Raw genomic sequence first — 17,603 nt, 5'->3', positions numbered from 1 at the left:
ATCCCTGCACAACCCTCTACGGTAATAAAAGCAGGAAACTTTTGTCCACTAAATGTCACCAGGTTGTTCCTAGAGAACTGCACAGTGACAGGGTTCAAACCTTTCACTAAACACTCTGATGACCAGGTGAGCTGTGGCTCTAAGCTCTAAAGTCCAAAAATTTTGTTCACTTGAACAAAATTTTTGTTTTGACAAGTTGCTTCACTGCAATTTGAACAGAAAAATTATTTCTAATTTTCGCCTGTACCAAATCAGTTAGAGCATGAAGTCACTATGTTTAATACAGAGATGCCAGTTTCCTTGGAATTGAGCTGCTTGTAGATCCAACAATAAAAAATGAACCATTTGAATAAAAATTCATAAAAGAAACGTGTTAAGTGATTAGAAAAAAGCTGCATATCAATTAAACTCACAAACACTCCCTCCTGGAGTGGGCTCACTGGCCCACTGGTCTTTAGCAATCAAACCGACTGAGACCACTCTCACTCCACCTCTTATTTTTGGCCCTCTTCCAATCTATCATTTTAAAAATAAGCCAAAAGAACATACTATTAAGCAAAAAAAAAAAAAGGAAAGCACACACATTGTGGGATCGAGGATCAGCAAAGGGGTGCCTGAGAGCTCTGCATGGCTGCACTCTATCAAAAGAATGCTCTGTACACCACTGATCCTCCTGTATAACCACTGTTACTTGTTCCTCCTTGTTTGGGCCTTTAAACAATACGGCAATGGGCAACCTTGTACCTAAACCATGATAATGCACTATTTTACATTTCAATTTTTTTGAATAAAATATGGCATTTTTCCTTTTTATTCACCATTTAAGTTTCTTAAGCTTTCGTTTATGGTGCCCATTCTCCTGCAAGCACTTCTCCCCCCTGATTTGTAAATGTCTTTGTCTATGAAGAAAATCAAACCTAGGTATATTAATAAAAGAATTGCAAATCCTGTTCTCTCTTTGTATCATTTTTGTGGTATTAACAAAATACTTTGTCTTTTAGATTTTATGGCCTCTGTAGGACTTCATTACTCCAAAAAATTATAAACAAGTAACCTAGGCTTTCTTCTACAGTTTCTATGGTTTCATTTATCAACTGCACTGATGTCTCTCCTAACTTTCAATGGAAGGAGTAAGGCAAAGATAACAAAGTGCAAAACACCATCAACCAAACTCTTTTTCTTAGTGGTTTGCATAATCTAAATACCCAGGATTTGCATTTATTTTTGAACTCCATTCTTCTCTACCATTGGCCTCATTCTCCAGCACTAATCTGTTTTAGCCAACTGTGATGTCCAAATATATCTCTTTATTCCAAGACTCCCCCTCCACGCTTCAAAGAATCATCACTGCCTTCCTGGTTCTCTTACCTTTTCCAGGAGAACTTCAGTGTATTTCATCGTATTCCTCCCAAAAAATCTGTTAGTGTTTTATAGTGGAGGTGGCTGTAAAGTATACATTTTTTAAATGATCACCTTTTAAAAACTGCATCTTATTCCAGGTAAAGTGGCACATGCCTCTAATCCCAGCAACTTGGGATGCTGAGACAGGATTGCAAGTTTGAGGACAGCCTCAGCAACTTAGTGAGACCTATCTCAAAATTAAAAAAGGGCTGGGGATGTAACTCACTGATAAAGTGCCCTTGGGTTCACTTCCTCAATACCAACCCCTTCCCCAAAATAAAAATCTTTCTTACATCTTTTCACAAACCTTATAGCACTTATTCTCTTGACTATATCTTACATATGGATACTGTTATCAATATGTTGCTTCCTTCTATTAATTTCCTTTCTTTCCTTTCCTTTTCTGTGGGTACCAGGTATTAAATCCATGGGTGCTCTCTCTACCACTTACCTGTAACTCTAGTCCTTTTCAATTTTTTTTTTTTTTTTTTGGCCTGGCGGGAGGAGGAACTAGGGATTGCCCCTTTCTTCTTCTTTTTTTTTAATCCTGAGACAGGGTCTCCCTAAATTGCTTAGGGCCTTGCTAAATTGCTGAGACTGGCCTCAAACCTTCAATCCTCCTGCCTCAGTCTCTCGAGTGGCTGGGATTACAGGCATGCACAACTACACCCAGTGTCCTTTTTAATTTTGAGACAGGATGTCACTAACTTGCCCAGGCTGACCTCCAATGTGCAATCCTCCTGCCTTGGCCTCCCAAGTTTTGGGGATTACAAGTATGTGCCATAACACTTGGCTCCTTCTATTAATTTTCTAATCTGTTTTTGTCTGTATATTAAAAAGTTACCAATTCTTGTGTATTAAGGTTAGAACAACCCACTTACTAAATCCTCTATTTCTCACCTTTTTATAGGTCTGTTTTAGTTTCCATAATATAAAAAATAAAATTGCAAATAATTTTGATTTTTCTTTTGTAATACATATCTTTTTCCTGGACTGACAAATACTTCCTAAACAAAATTATAAATATAGTGAACATCCTTTTACTTGCCTTGACATTTGTAAGAAGACTCAGAAATGAACAGTAAGCATGACACTCACTGGCTTTTGGTTTGAGAAACAGGAAGTCTTGTTATCTATTATTCAAGTCCTGTAAATCACCATGACATGGGAAAAACAGTCACTGATAACTGACCCATATGAATTTATTCCTTCTCAAGCATCCCTGTTTATCATTTATCCATGCCCATCTTTAGGATTATGTTACAAACAAGAAGTGAAGGATGTCTTCTCAGTGCTATAATTTAACATCATCTGAAAGATTATGCTTAGAAAACCCAAAACCTGCCAGGCATAGTGGCATACACCTATAGTCCCAGCTTTTGAAGGGTGAGGCAGGAGGATCACAAGTTTACGGCCAGCCTCAGCAATTTAGTGAGACAAAATAAAAAAGGCTCAAGATGGCCAGGCATAGTGGTGCATGCCTACAATCCCAGTGGCTCACGAATTCAAAGGCAGACTCGGCAACTTAGGTAGGCCCTAAGTAACTTAACAAGACCCTGTCTCTAAATAAAAAATGGCTGGGGATGTGGCTCGGTGGTAATGTAACCCTGGGGTCAATCCCAGTAAAGGTGGGGGCAGGCTACAAAATTTTATTCTATACTCAAAAAAATTAGTTTTTTTTTTTCTATATTAAAACATTATCAGGGGCTGGGGATGTGGCTCAAGCGGTAACGTGCTCGCCTGGCATGCGCGGGGTGCTGGGTTCGATTCTCAGTACCACATAAAAATAAAAAATAAAAATAAAAAAAGATGTTGTGTCCACCAAAAACTGAAAAATAAATATTAAAAAATTCTCTCTCTCTCTTTAAAAAAAAATTATTAAAAAGACCCATATTAGTATAGCGGCAATTATAACTTAGGCCCCTATCTCTACTATTTACTGTGAGTTTTATTTACCATTGAAAATGGATTCTGTTGTTTGTGGTGGCTCATGCCTATAATCCTAGTGACTCCCAGCCTGGACAATTATATTGAGACCCTGCCTCAAAATAAAAATTAAAATTGGGCGTGTGTGTAGCTCAGTGGTAGAGCACCCAGGGGTCAATCCCTAGTACCACTAAAAAAGAAAAAAAGATTTCCATTTTTTCCGAGTTACTAATGATCAACTAACAATGATCTGATAAAGAGTATACTGGGTACACTTGTAATCCCAGCAACTCGGGAGATTGAGAAAGAAAGGTTTCAAGTTCAAGGCTAGCCTCAGCAACTTAGTAAGACCTGTCTCAAAATAAGAAATAAAAAGAACTGGGGATGCAGCTCAGTGGCAAAGTGCCCCTGGGTTCCATCCCCAGTACCAAAAAGAAAAAAAAGAAAAAGAAAGAAAAAAGAAAGTTTACAAATATGAGAAGAAAGTATATTTATTCCAGTTTTTACTACCACCCCCGTTTCCCACCATAATTAACAAGAAATCTACCTTGAACTTTAGTGAAATGCTTTTAGGTAGCTACTAAAATTATAAGATGCAGGACACAGAGCCATTATAACATATAAGAGCCTTTGGAATCTACTACTTGCCTGGGTTCAAATCCCAGCTCTATCATAATCTATTGAGCTGACAAGTGTTCTTTATGACTTAACTTCCTTGTTTATAAGATAGGCAAGGTACCTAGCTAGCTCATGGGCTGGCTTAATTGAGTAAATACAGAGAAAGCACCCAGGAGTATAGTCTGAAGTATAGTAAGTACTCAGCAAGTATGAACTATTGCTATTGTTCTTTCCTGAAGTATTTATTTAATGTATGGATATTCCTTGACTTATGATGGGATTATATCCTGATGAGCCCATTATAAACTGAAAATATCCTAAGTTGGAAACTCATTTATTCATTTACTTACTTATTTTTGGTGCCAGACATTGAACTCAGGGCTTCCCTCATGATAAGCACATTCTCTACCATTGAGCTATACCTCCAGCCCCCGAAAATGCATCTAATATGCCTAACCTACCAGTTCAGCAACACAAAGTACTGTTGGTTTACCCTTATGAATGCATGGCTGGCTGGGAGCTGTGGCTCACTGCTGATGCTTTGCAACTTAAAGTACAAAAATAGGGCAAAATAGGGCTGATGTTGTGGCTCAGTGGTAGTGCGCTCGCTTAGTAAGTTCAGTGCTGAGCACCACATAAAAAAACAAATAAAGGTATTGTGTCCAAATACAACTAAAAAAATGAAGATTTTAAAAAAAAGGGCAAAATAATTATAAGTTGAACTGTTATAAGTCAGACTCTGTATTATGTAATCACTCCTAGAATATGGGGATGAATCCTACTTGGCTATGGCAAAAAAAAAAAATTAAATATATATATATTTATTTTTTAAACTGGGGATTGAAACCCAGGGGTACTTTACCACTAAGCTACATCCCTAGCCATTATTTTGAGACAGGGTCTCAAAAAGTTAGTGAGGGTCTCGCTAAATTGCTTGAATTTGTGATCCTCCTGCCTCAGCCTTCAGAATTGCTGGGATTACAGGCATATACTACCCTACCTGGCTTGGCAAAATACATTTTCAATGTTTTATTAAATAACATTTGATAATTTTTTTTCTTATTTTGGTGCTGAGGATCAAATTCAAGGCCTGTGCATGGTAATCAAGCACTCTACCACCAAGTTATACTCGTAGCCTGCCATCTGCTAGTGTTTTACTTTAAAATCACAATACTATTTACAAAAGATCAAGCCTTCAATTTTACAGTTATCATCACAACAAGTTCCAGCATCAGTGTTCTACTGGCTTTTTAAAAAGAACCTGAGATTTTTCCTTCTTCATCCTGTGGAACAATTTAAATCTTATCAAAACTATCTTGTCCCTAGGAAGTTTGAAAAAATTACCTGTGACACCAGATGAGCCTCGTGGTGTGAGGGATGCTAGCTTTTTGGCAACTTTCCCAATTTCTTCCATTGTTACTGGTTTATCAGGTTCGTTCTTCTGGAGTCAATTTTGATAACTGGATTCCCTTTAAATAAGTAAAGTTAAAAAATAAAAATAAACTCTGGTTTGATTTCTGTAGTCTTATTAAGCACTGGCTATTTTTAAAAAATATTTCTAACCATGTGTATTTTTATTTCCTTTTCATTGAGAACAATCAGTTTATCTGATATGTACCTCTCCCACCCCCAGCAAAGAACCAGCTCTTCAATAATCAATTTTATTATTTTTCAGAGTTTTTAAAAAATATTTTTAGTTATAAATGAACACATGTGGTACTGAGGATAGAACCCAGTGCCTCACACATGCAAGGCAAGTGCTCTACCACTGAACCACAACCCCAGCCTTATTTTTCAGTTTTTAAATTTGCTTTTCCTTTTCCTTACTTCCTTCACATGCTTTGTCTGGGTTTTCTTCTAATTTTTAAGATTAGACGGTTATTCTAATTTATTCTGCATTTCATAATTTAAGTGGTTTTTAGAAAAAATTTTTATAAACAGAATACCTTTAATTTATGTGTTTATTTTTATGTGGTGCTAAGATCAAGCTCAGTGCCTCATACATGCTAGGCAAGTGCTCTACCACCGTGCCATAACTCTAGCCCCAATTTGAGTGTTTAATAAGACTATGCATTTTCTTTTGAGCAAAAAGCTCTACTACTTTTTTTTTTTTAAGAGAGAGGAAAGGGGGGAGAGAGAGAGAGAGAGAGAGAGAGAGAGAGAGAGAGAGAGAGAGAGAGAATTTATTTATTTATTTTAGTTCTCGGTGGACACAACATCTTTGTTGGTATGTGGTGCTGAGGATCGAACCCGGGCCGCACGCATGCCAGGCGAGCGCGCTACCGCTTGAGCCACATCCCCAGCCCCAGCTCTACTACTTTTTAAGATACTCTGCAATACTCTGCATTTTATTCTAGTTGTTTCTATGTGTTCTAAAATCTTGTTTGCTCATTTAGTGTTGTTATATGCAAAAAAAAAAAAAAAAAGATATAAAATACAAAAAAAGGGCTGGGAATGTGGCTCAGGGGTAAAGGTACCAGAATATCATCTAACCTCTTTGTTAATGCAGCAAGGTTTTGTGACTTAATATGACCAAATTTAAGAAAATGTTCTATAGATGAGAAGTATGCCAGGGTACTGAGTTTGATAATAATTAACCACTTTGTCTACAACAGCCTTACTTTTTCACTGTTTCAGCTGACAGGCATGAGTTAAAAACTATCTTTTTTTTTTTTTTTTGGTATCAGGGATTGAACCCACGGGGGCAATACTACTGAGCCCCTTTTTATATTTTATTCTCAGACAGTGCCTTGCTGAGTTGGTTACAGCCTTGCTAAGTTGCTGAGGCTGGCCTCGAACTTGATATATTCCTGCCTCAGCCTTCGTTAAAAACTCTTACTAGTGGGCTGGAGTAGTGGCTCAGCGGTAGAGTGCTTGCCTAGCATGTGTGAGGCCCTGGGTTCGATCCTCAGCACCACATAAAAAAATAAATAAAACAAAGGTATTATGTCCAACTACAATATATATATATATATCAAAACAAAAACAAAAAACTCATACTAGTACTATACTTACCAATTTAAGATTAACCAATATTTTAAAAACTGAAACTTAGCATAGAAAAGAACAGCAAAGAAATTTGCTATTCTTTAGGGTTCACAATTAAAGTTAAAATCAACAAAAATATTCAATGTACAAGATTAATCAATATTTTAACAACTTACGAATGTTAAAAACACTTCATTTTGACATACTGAATACATAACTTTCTCACATGTGCACGCACACTCTCTCCATTTTGTATGTGTTGCTGGGGATCAAATCCAAAGCCTTGTGCATGCCAGGAAAACACACTCCCATGGAACTACATCCCCAGGCCCAATATACTTTGAATTCTAAAGTCATCACCTAGAAGCTATTTTGTACATGTTTCTGGATGATACCAACCAAGTTATCTGTGTGCTTCAACAATAAGAATTTTGTCCACATTTATTTTTCATTTTTACTGGAATGGTACTTGTGTTACTTCACAAAATTTTGCAAATTAGGGGATGGGGATGTGGCTCAAGCGGTAGCGCGCTCGCCTGGCATGCGTGCAGCCCGGGTTCGATCCTCAGCACCACATACAAACAAAGATGTTGTGTCCGCCAAAAACTAAAAATAAAAACATCAAAATTCTCTCTCCCCCCCCCTCTAAAAAAAAAAAAATTGCAAATTAAAGTTACTCCATCCAGTTTGACATGACTCTAATAATGGGGACTTGTTACTAAACAAACAAAACTATGGTTAAGAGCTAGCCAGTCATTTACTGACCACTGTATCAAATAAATTTTAAGACCATTACCATAGATTTAAATTCTCATATTTGAAAAAAAAAAATGGCTTAAGGCTCTGGAGGCTGAGGCAGGAAGATCACAAGTTCAAAGCCAGACTTATCAACTTGCAAGACTGTCTGAAAAAATGAAAAGGGCTGGCAATGTAAGTCAGTGGTTAAGCGCTCCTGAGTTTAATCCCCGATACCAAAATAAAATAAAATAAAAGCAAATAAATAAAAACTAGGCCTAGATAGAAGGAGGAATGTTATGAAAACCTCCAGGACTTCACAGATTTAAAGCTTTTCCTCCACTCAGTGTGGTGGCATATGCCTGTTATTCCAGCTACATGGGGAGCTGAGGCAAGAGGACCCAGAGGACAAGTTTGAGGGTAGTCTGGGTAATTTAGTAGTCCCTGTCTCAAAATTAAAACTTCATGAAAAAGGGTTGGGGATGTAGCTCAGTAGTGGTGCCTTCCTGGGTTCATCAGCATGGCTGGAGAGCTTTTTCTCTCCTTTCATCCTAACACCAGGATGGCTTGAATAGGTTCTTAATTTAGCAACAGAAAGAGTGTGCACAGTATTCTGTAGCAACAGAGTTTAGAACTTAGCATGCATACTATGTTGTGAACACAGTTTAATTTCTTTGCTAGGTTGATCTGTGTTTAAATTCCTAAACATGGATAGTAATCCTTTGCAATTTATTGCAAAATTTATTTACCATAACTTTACCATTGTTCGTTACCTGAACTGCTCAACCTATCTTAACATAAAGAAGCAAAGTTAATGAACGTGACTTTCAACTGCCAAGGTTAAACTTCTGTGGCTAAAGAAACAGTGTAAAGTTTAGCCACTGTAATTTACAGTTCACGTGGATACAAATGACCCAGAAGTGATCCCAGTATAAAGGTCTATGTGCAAAAAGACACCCTGGGCAGAGGGTGACTATAATTCTCCAAGGATGTGAATTCCCACTAGTCAGCAGGTTTGAGACAGCATTCAGAACAAGGTCAGATTGGGTTCTAGTCCTAATTATGACAGTATTTTGCCACTATATGTACAAAACAATGTTTACGACTTTAAAATCCACTGATCTGAGTTTACTTTCACCTAGCAAATGAGAGACCAGACGTGTCAAGGTAAACAGCATATTATTTTCCCCTGAGATGCCCTAAGGATGACTCCCGGTCCAAAGCCTTTAACCTGTGACATGGAACCACAATGGGACATGAAGTGTCTAGCACATCTGATTCCGTGTAATCCTTATAATGCAAAGGTGCAGGAAGCTCCAAATGGCAAGGTCACTATTCACGTATTTTAAGGGCTTTTGTTTCACAGATTGCAGGTAGAGAAACAGAAGGTGGAACTAAGACCAACTGGGTGGAACTGTAAGGCATACAATAAAGGTTATGCCAAAGGGGTAAAAGAGCGAGCCGCTGACATGCTTCAGCTAGCCAAACTTAACAGTAAATAATCAGTAGAGAGACTAACAATTAACACACCCATCCCAAAAAGCCTTGGTAAACTGTTTTCTTCGTACAACGCGATGCAATATGGTGTCTAAGAAAAAGCATTCTCCAGGCGTCCATTTCCCCAATCTCTGAATAGGGGGGAGCGAGCAAGCAAGATCACCAGGATCTCCTCGGTCTCTGGAACTCCAGAGTCTGGGGTCCGGTGGTGAGAATGCCGGAATCCCTGCCTCCAGAGGCGGTGGGTGGATGCCCTTCCGCGGGTGCTCGCGCTGGCCACCCCCGGGGGCCGGCGATGCACGGCCCCTCCCCGCCCAGCGGTTCCCAAGTCCCGGAGAGGAACCTCCTCAGCCTGAGAGCGCCCAAGAGAACGAACGCGCCGAGCCTTCGCGCGGATGGTCGCTACGCTGCCCCGGCGCCCGCAGAGGTCCAGGAGGGCCGGAGAGCCAGGGACCAAGAGGGCTCGGATCTGGGCCCGTAGCGCGGGGCTTGGGAAGTCCGCGAGGGAGACGCAGTGCGCGCGCGCAAAGCAAGGCCAAGTCCCCACGGTGGCGGCCGCCTCCTCGACCCTTTTTCATGCTGTTCCTCCTTCTGTTCAGATGCCGAGCGTAGCCCGGGGTTCCCCATCCCATTCCCGTACTTACCATGGCTGCGGGCGCCGGGCCCCACGCCCCGAGCCACCGGCCCGCAGGACCGCGGCGAGCGAGCCCGCGAGCCAGCGCCCGCGCAGGCGCAGACCTCGACCAATCTGTGGGGCGGGGCGAGGCGGGGAGCGCTGCGCGCCGTTCCGATCACGTGAGGGGACACCGCCTCTCCCTAAGCCCGCGCGTTGCTGTGGGACGCGGGTGTATCTCTCTGGCTGCGGTCCGCGCGGTTTGAGGGGCTCGTGGTCTCACCTATAGTTAAACTGTGAGGCTCCGCTAGCCAGGGTGTCTTGCCTTGGTGCTGTACGGTGGCCTCACTGTGCCAGAAACAACAACGCGTTCCCTAGTGTGCGGGAGGAGCCTGGTGATCCTTCATTGGGGGTGGCAAGCGCGTGCGTGGAAGGCCCGACAGTGCCCGTCTGGGCGGCTAGCGCTTTGTATCCTTGGTTAGATGTGCTCAAACCTTCGGGTGCATTTTGTCAGCTACTCCATACCGCAGTTCACAAAACACCGTTGTTTTTGTTGTTGTTGTTAAATGTACTTTAGGATATGCAAGTCACTATTAAACCCTTTTTCCTTTGACCCTCACACAACTTGTGGGGTCTTGGAGTTAGATGTCCTGGGTCGGAGTGGTATCCCTGGCCCTTCCTAGGAGTGACCTTGGTCAAGTCACTGGTACCTGAACGCCTGAACGCGTCCCTTGGCCGTTATAAATGATTCTTACTGGAAATAATGGTCTAATTCATAAGCTGGAAAGCACACCACAGATATGAGGAGTTGTAGGACACAAGCCAGCTTGAAGAGAGAGAGCACCAGGCAGCTTATCAAATGTGTGAAGAGCATGCACTGTACTTGGGGCACACCTGGGGATGGTAGCAGGCACTATGGGCGTGCAGAAGAGGACCAGGACCCCAAGGTGACCACACGATTGGCCCTTCTTCATACTTCCCCTCCTTCCAGCCTGAGGCTGGTAATCTCACTGTCAAAGTGAAGCATTGATGGTGGGATCAGCTCTAGGTGAGGGACCATCCCTGCCCTGTGTTTATCTGCTTCTTAATTACAGGAGGCAATGCTCCCCACTTTGACACTCTGGGAGGAATCCGTTGTGTGCCAGGTCCTCCCAAGGGAACCCAGTGTCTCACAAAAGACAGAAACAAAAGACTGCAAATTTAGAAGCATGAGGGGCTTTTCCCTTTGAGAGATTAACAGTGATGGCTTCCTAGGGTAGGAGGTGTTGGAACTGGGCTTTAGAGGATGAGTGGTCAGAATTTGGACCTGTGGAGAAGGTCAGAGCAGAAGATAAGGATATTCAAGGTCAGGAGGTAGGCAGTGTGAATTTTGACCGCCAGTTAAGGTCTCTGGCATCTCCTTAGTGTGGTAAGGGATAAATTTTTGACTCCACAGACTATAGACAAGGCTACACCATAGTTTAAAACAATTAATCAGACAACCATTGGGGAAAGGGCATTTACCTCAAAATTATGTTGGCCCCTGGCTTGTGTGAGTTCCTATTCAGATGTATTATTCAAAAAATAAATAAGGCAGGCAGGCATCCAGTATGTTCAGAAGCATAAATAATTAATTTCATTAGAATGGAGAGGTTATTCTCCTGTGGAAAAAAACATAAAGAGAAGGGAAAGATGGAAATTAAACACACAATGGGGGCATGGGGGCATAACCAACTCAAGAGAGTGAGAAAATCCCAGGATTCCCAGGAACACTGGAGTCTGGAGCTGAGCCAGTCCAGGCCGCAGCCTAGGCCTCGCCCCTCCAGCCTCTGCTTCCTAGTCATAAATCTCCAGGCCCTTAATTGGCTGTTCTTGGGCAGTCAAATGTTGGAAATAAAAACCCTCTATTTTTTTTTTAAATTCACAATTCATCATAAAGTGAACCTTCACACATCATCCAGTCCCTTGAACTATTCTGCACACCTCCCTCTCAGCCATCAGATAGCCCCCTCTCGCCCTCTGTTACCATGTCAACTCAGCATCAGAACCTCCCTCGGTTCTCTCTTGGCTTTCCAGTCAGTCCAGACCCCTTAACTGGCCTCACAGGGCTCTCCCTGTCCTGGCTCTGACACCTCTCTGTCCGCTTTATCCCAAACTACCTTTTATGCTTTAGACCTGGGCAGTCTTTCATGTTTTGCAACTCCTTGAGCTCCTGAAGCCTATTTCTCCCAGTGACCATCAGATCCTTACCAAACACAGGAGTCCTTCAAGGTCTTCTTGCCTCCTCTTCCTAGAAGTCTTCCCTACTTGCCCCAGGCAGAATGGACGGCTCTTGCCTCTCCCTTTTCGTAGCAAGATTTTGGGGGTTGTTTCTGACCTCCTACCCTATGTTATAGTCACTCGTGAGTGTGTCTCTCTCTCCCTGCCAGTTCACGAGGGCAGAGCTGTCTGACTCTTGGTCCTTCAACTCAGGGCTTGGGAAAAATAGTGCTTAGGACAAGTTTGCCAAAATGAAATGGTGGTGAACAGCAGAGCTGTTAAAAGGGGTATCGCTCAATGGTAGAGCACTTGCCTAGCACGCTTTGGGCTCTGTGTGCCATCCCCAGGACCAAAGAGTAAAAAGGGAGGGTCTGTCCTTGGGAAAAGAGGAACCTGGGAATATTGCTGATGGATTTTTGCTTAAGCACCCCACAAAAAAGCTTCCTGGAAAATTGTCTAGTGCTCTGAGTTTCATTGTCCCTTGTGTCCCCAACAACCACGTTGTCACTGGAGTCTCACTACTATGCAAGGCTCTGCCCAGAGAAGGTTGCCTGCGGTCATCCCCTAACAAGGGGTCAGTGACCTTCCTTTCTCACGTTTCCCAGGCCTCTGCAATCAACTGGGCCTATCTCGGCCACTCCCCTTCCCGCCCTCTAGGCTTCATCCCCAGGGCTACCTCTGCAGGTTCCCTTCCCCCAACGCTGCATTCTTTTGCACACCAAGAGCTGGGCAGGTTTTGTCCTCTGTGCGTAGAAGACAACGTTCTGTTCGTTGCTCAGGTCAAACAGGCTCCTCAGTACTGCTGACTCTGGTCTGACCTCATGGCCTCCCATCACCCTCCTGGCACTTCCCTACTCCCCACCCTGCTGGAAGCTCTGGCCCAACCCTGTGTCCTTGATCTGTGCAGAACATTTGTCCCCATGACTGGTCCATGAACTCCAAGATCTACTCTCTTTCTTCTTGGCTCATTTTCAATTTGTTTTTTTCTTTTCCCCTCAGTGGGGATCTAACCCTAGGCCTCACGTGTGCTAGGCAAATGCTCTATCTCTGAGCTACACCCGAAGTCCTTTGGCTCATTTTCAAACCTGCTTTAATCTAGCAGCTCACATGCATTTGTGTGTATGGCACACATAATCAAGACCAAGGTTAATTGAGGCATGCCTGTGAGGTCTATTTATTTTGGGGGGTACCGAGGATTGAAGTCAGGGGTACTCAGCTACTGAGTTACATCCCCAGCCCTATTTTTTTTTTTTTTTTTTTTGTATTTTATTTAGAGACAGAGTCTTACTGAGTTGCTTAGGGTCTTGCTAAATTGCTGAGGCTGGTTTTGAACTCATGATCCTCCTGCCTCAGCATCCTGAGCTGCTGGTCATTCATTAATTTCAATGCAGGTGGGGGCTCTGCGAAATCAGTGATCCTTAACGCTGTTGCACATTAGAATAGAAATCCTTAGAATCAGAGTCTAACGAGTGCCAACAAGGGCCGAGGCTGCAGCTCAGTGGTAGAGCCCTTGCTTGACCTGCAGGAGGTCCTGGGCTCCATCTTTAGCTCTGCAGCAAAAGCCCACCTTCCCTAGAGAGACCGATTTAACCGGTTTGCATTGGGATCTGGACCTTAGTAGGTTTAAAAGTTCCCTGAGGTGCTGAGGTTGAGATTAACAGCACCTAAGTCTTGCTTCTTCATTGTGCCTGAAGATGAGAATCACTTGAACTTGACCATGGACCTGTGGCATCATCATCACCCGAGAACTCGTGAGCAATGTGGATGCTGGCCTGAGTGAGCCAGGATTGGCATTGAACAGGCTCACAGGTGGTTCCTGTGATCGGAAAGATTGCTATTGTAAGTCCTAGAAGTTTGGTTGAAAATAGGTCCCAAGTCCCACAAATTTCTAGGGGAGAGCCCCACTTGACACTAGCCCCCAGGTGATACTGCTCAGGCAATTTTGGAAAACAGTAGCTCTTCATTGATATCTTGGCTCATAATAATCACCCATGATTTGAAACACAGGGTCCTTTGGAACTCAGGAATGTGTATGTGGGTGAGCCTGCAGCCCAGAGCAAAATGGGAGCCCATTTGGAGAAATGATCAGCTTGCTGGAAGTGGGAGAATACCAAGGGTGGTGATAGGAGAGGGAAGTTGTACTATCTGCAGTCCAGGAAGGCGGCCTGGAAGAGGTAATTCACAAAGGATGACTAGGACTCGAGCAAGGTGGGCTCTAGGAAAACATGGGACAGGAAGAATGTTGAGGGGAGAAGTCACCAGGCTGCTCCTTGTCTGTGATCTGGTTACCGTAGCCAACTTTGCCCTTTCCGAGGTACACCTGTGAGCAAAGTTTGTGGTCCTTGGTAATTAAGGGCTCAGAAAAGTTGCTGACCTCTGAGTAGGACCAGGAGACACCTATTTGGCATCTGAGTGACACATACTTGTGAAATTCAAACACATTTTTACCTAGCAAGGGCTGAGTCAATAAAACAACGACAGACACTTGCATAATTCTCTGGGTTTTCTAAGCAGTTTCACAATCATTATTTCCTTCGATTTGCACCTATTATGTGCTCAGAGAAGTCCCAGAACCTACCTCTGCCTGGTGAGAGGGAGACCGGGCCTCCACCACCTCCATTTTTTAGGAACAGAGACACAGAGGCACAGTTGGTAGCTGATGCCCTACTCTCCCTGGCACTGTGCAATGCCCAGGTGGGTCTGAGCTGCCTGCAAACTGCCCTTTCCTATGGAGGAGTGTCTCCCAAGCTCTGATTATAAGACACCCTGGGGGAGCTTCTGAAAAAAAGAGGATCCCAAGGCCCACCCAAGACCCAAGTTGAAATCTCCAAGCAGAAGAGTTGAGGACTTTGTAGCTTTACAAAAACCAATTGTGAACCTTATGATCAGGCAAGTTGGGAACAACCGAACCAGAAACAGCCTGCTGAGGTCAGAAGACTTGATCCAGCACCTTTGACGATGTCACTGGGGTAAAGGTCTCCCTCTCTGAGCCTCAATATCTGTCTATACAATGAGGGTTCTTCCTGGTGTCCACATTCTGAGACCCTGAATGGCACCCTCTGCTGCTCTTGGGGAAGAAAGGACCATGTCGTTCCCCACAGATCCCAACCATTTCTCGGGTGGGACCTTCTTCTGGGATCCCACTGCTAAATCCAACGTCTGCTTTTCCTAGTGTCACTTAACTATTCTGAGTCTCAGTTTCTTATCGTGACAGCAGGCCCTCATCATGGGAGACCCGTGCACGTACTATATGAAGCATGCACAGAGCAAGCCCATCATTTGTGGGATCTTATAGCATTGTTACATCATCTAACAAATATTTACTGGGCACCTACTATGTGCCAGGAGCTCTCCTGGATCCCTGCTCCTGTGGAGTTGACATTCTAGTTACATTCTAGTAGGTGGAGACAGACAGTAAATAATGAACACAAGTATGGTTAATATTTAAACAAGTAGAGATGCAGCAGGGATTTAGCATTTAAATAAGAGAATAAATAGATCGAATATTGGAATAAATATCAAATGTGGGAATTATTTAAATAGTAAACACAACAGATGCCTATTACTTAGGTAATTGCCATAATGTGTTAGATTAATTTAAGTGCAGAGGTGGGGGTATTAGAGAGAGTGCTGCAGATGCTTCCATCCCTAGAGGTCCTTACTTCAGGGCATTTTTCATTGGTAAAACACAGTCCACTCTCACCTCCTACAGGAGAACTTCGGGGCACCCAGACCATGGCCTCTGCCATTACCCCTTATTCTCATGCTAGCTGATGTTATCTGAGGGTTGATGATGCTAAGCCATGCTAAGGGCATTCATCCAAACTGCAGGCAATCTTTGCAATAACCCTGGGAGATCACTTCTTCTTTTTTAATATTTATTTTTTCAATTATAGTTGGACACAATACCTTTATTTCACCTTTTTATTTTTAAATGATGCTGAGGATTGAACCCAGGGTCTCGCACATGTGAGGCGTGTGCTCTACCCCTGAGCTACGACCCCAGCCCAGGGAGGTCACTTCTTTTTTTTTTAAATTTTTTTAAAAAAATATTTTTTATTTTAGTTTTTTAGTTGGACACAATATGTTTATTTTTATTTTTATTTTTATGTGGTGTTGAGGATCGAATCCAGTGCCCCGCGCACACCAGGCGAGTGCGATACCGCTTGAGCCACGTCCCCAGCCCAGAAGGTCGCTTCTTTTGGAGGAAATGGAAGCTCTCTGCAGCTGTGGATGCAGCTGGAAAGGGATGGAGTTAGAACGTGAGCCTGGTCCTGGTCCGCTGCTGCGCCCTCCACTACCCCATGATAGCTGTTCCTCTTCTCACCTACCTCCTGTACCCCACAAGGGAGGCGAGGCTCCTTTATTTTATGTATTTATTTATTTATTTTTATGTGGTGCTGGGGATCGGACCCAGTGCCTCCCACATGCTAGGCAAGCGCTCTACGGCTCAGCCACAACCCCAGCCCCTTGGATGAGGCTCCTTCTGAGTGTCTCTGGGTCCTCCTAGACTCAAATCATATCCCAGCACCTTACCCTCCTAGGGCAGAAGGCAAGGGGTTGTCCAGGGGCATGACAGCTAAGGTGATGTGACCAACTGCTGGAGTCCTTCTGGCTTTAACACTGAGAATCCTGCATCCTGGAAAGCTCCTCACTGGGGATAACTGGTCACCCTACAAGCAAAGCCCAAGTGGTCTCCTGTCCTGCCCCATGGCCCCCTGCCTGAATGAAAGCTCTTTGGTGAAAGGAAACTGATTAGCATATGCTCATTTCACATTTCATGTTTTTGGCAAAGTCCACATCATTAAAAGTTCCTAAATGCAACCGAATAGTTTTTCTTTGGGGACACTCCTAGACATAGACTAGACACTCCTAATCTCTGGTGGACAGAAAAACTCAAATATGTACCTAGCCTTTGACCCAGAAATGCCACTTTTAAATATTTCTCCTTGAATGAAACAAAACAAAACAAAAATATGGACAAAGATTTCTGAACAAAGGTATTCCCTGCAGAAGCTTGTTTACAAAAACTTAAATATAAATTATCTAAATGAAGATAGGATATAATCAGCTATGAAAAGTATCACGTTGTGGGAGATTTAATAACATAAACGGAAAATGACATGACACTATGTTAAATGCAAAAAAAAAAAAAAAGAAAAAAAGAAAAAGAAAAGGGTATAAAACTATGTAAGTACAGGCCCAGTTTCATTAAGATAAAATATACAGGCATAGAATTAAAACTTTTGAGGAGATTTGTCAGAATGCTAATTGTTCTCTTGAGTTTAGGGTAATTATCTTCTTTATATTTTTCTGAAATGCAAATTTTCCTGAAATTTACAAATTCAGCAAGTACATATTAATTTTTTTTAAATCACAAAGTCAGTAACTTTAAAAAATTGTGTAAAATTGTTCTGTACTGAGCTGTCCTGATTTAGCCTGACCTTCTTCCTCTGCTGGCATGAATTGTAGGACACATAGGGAATAGCCCTGGACTGGGGGGGTCAAAGAGCGAGCGCCTCTCAGTGCCATTCCCTTTGTCTAGGATGTCCTGTTTCTCCATCTGGAACCGGCCCTGTGACTTGGA

At 42.8% G+C, this 17,603-nt stretch overlaps 1 protein-coding gene across 4 annotated transcripts in view; it reads right to left on the bottom strand.

The window, feature by feature from the left end:
* Window positions 1-10,102, bottom strand: part of SLC25A51 (solute carrier family 25 member 51) — a 63,660-nt gene extending 53,558 nt beyond the window's left edge. The window contains exons 1-3 of one of the 4 annotated variants that reach the window (XR_014020356.1): window positions 9,810-10,094; window positions 5,290-5,414; window positions 1,420-1,443 (exon numbers count right to left, since the gene is read on the bottom strand). The gene's annotated coding sequence lies outside the window, so the exon portion shown is untranslated. Of the gene's footprint in view, window positions 1-1,419; window positions 1,444-2,439; window positions 2,549-5,289; window positions 5,415-9,809 lie in introns of those variants that run through there. The other 3 variants (XR_014020357.1, XR_014020355.1, XM_081278707.1) reach the window with 3 other exon arrangements.
* Between the last annotated feature and the right edge of the window lie 7,501 nt (window positions 10,103-17,603).

This window comes from Spermophilus citellus (genome assembly GCF_964194105.1).
Source record: "Spermophilus citellus genome assembly, chromosome: 2".
NCBI classification, from domain to species: domain Eukaryota; kingdom Metazoa; phylum Chordata; class Mammalia; order Rodentia; family Sciuridae; genus Spermophilus; species Spermophilus citellus.
This window is presented reverse-complemented; position numbering and strand designations above follow the sequence as displayed.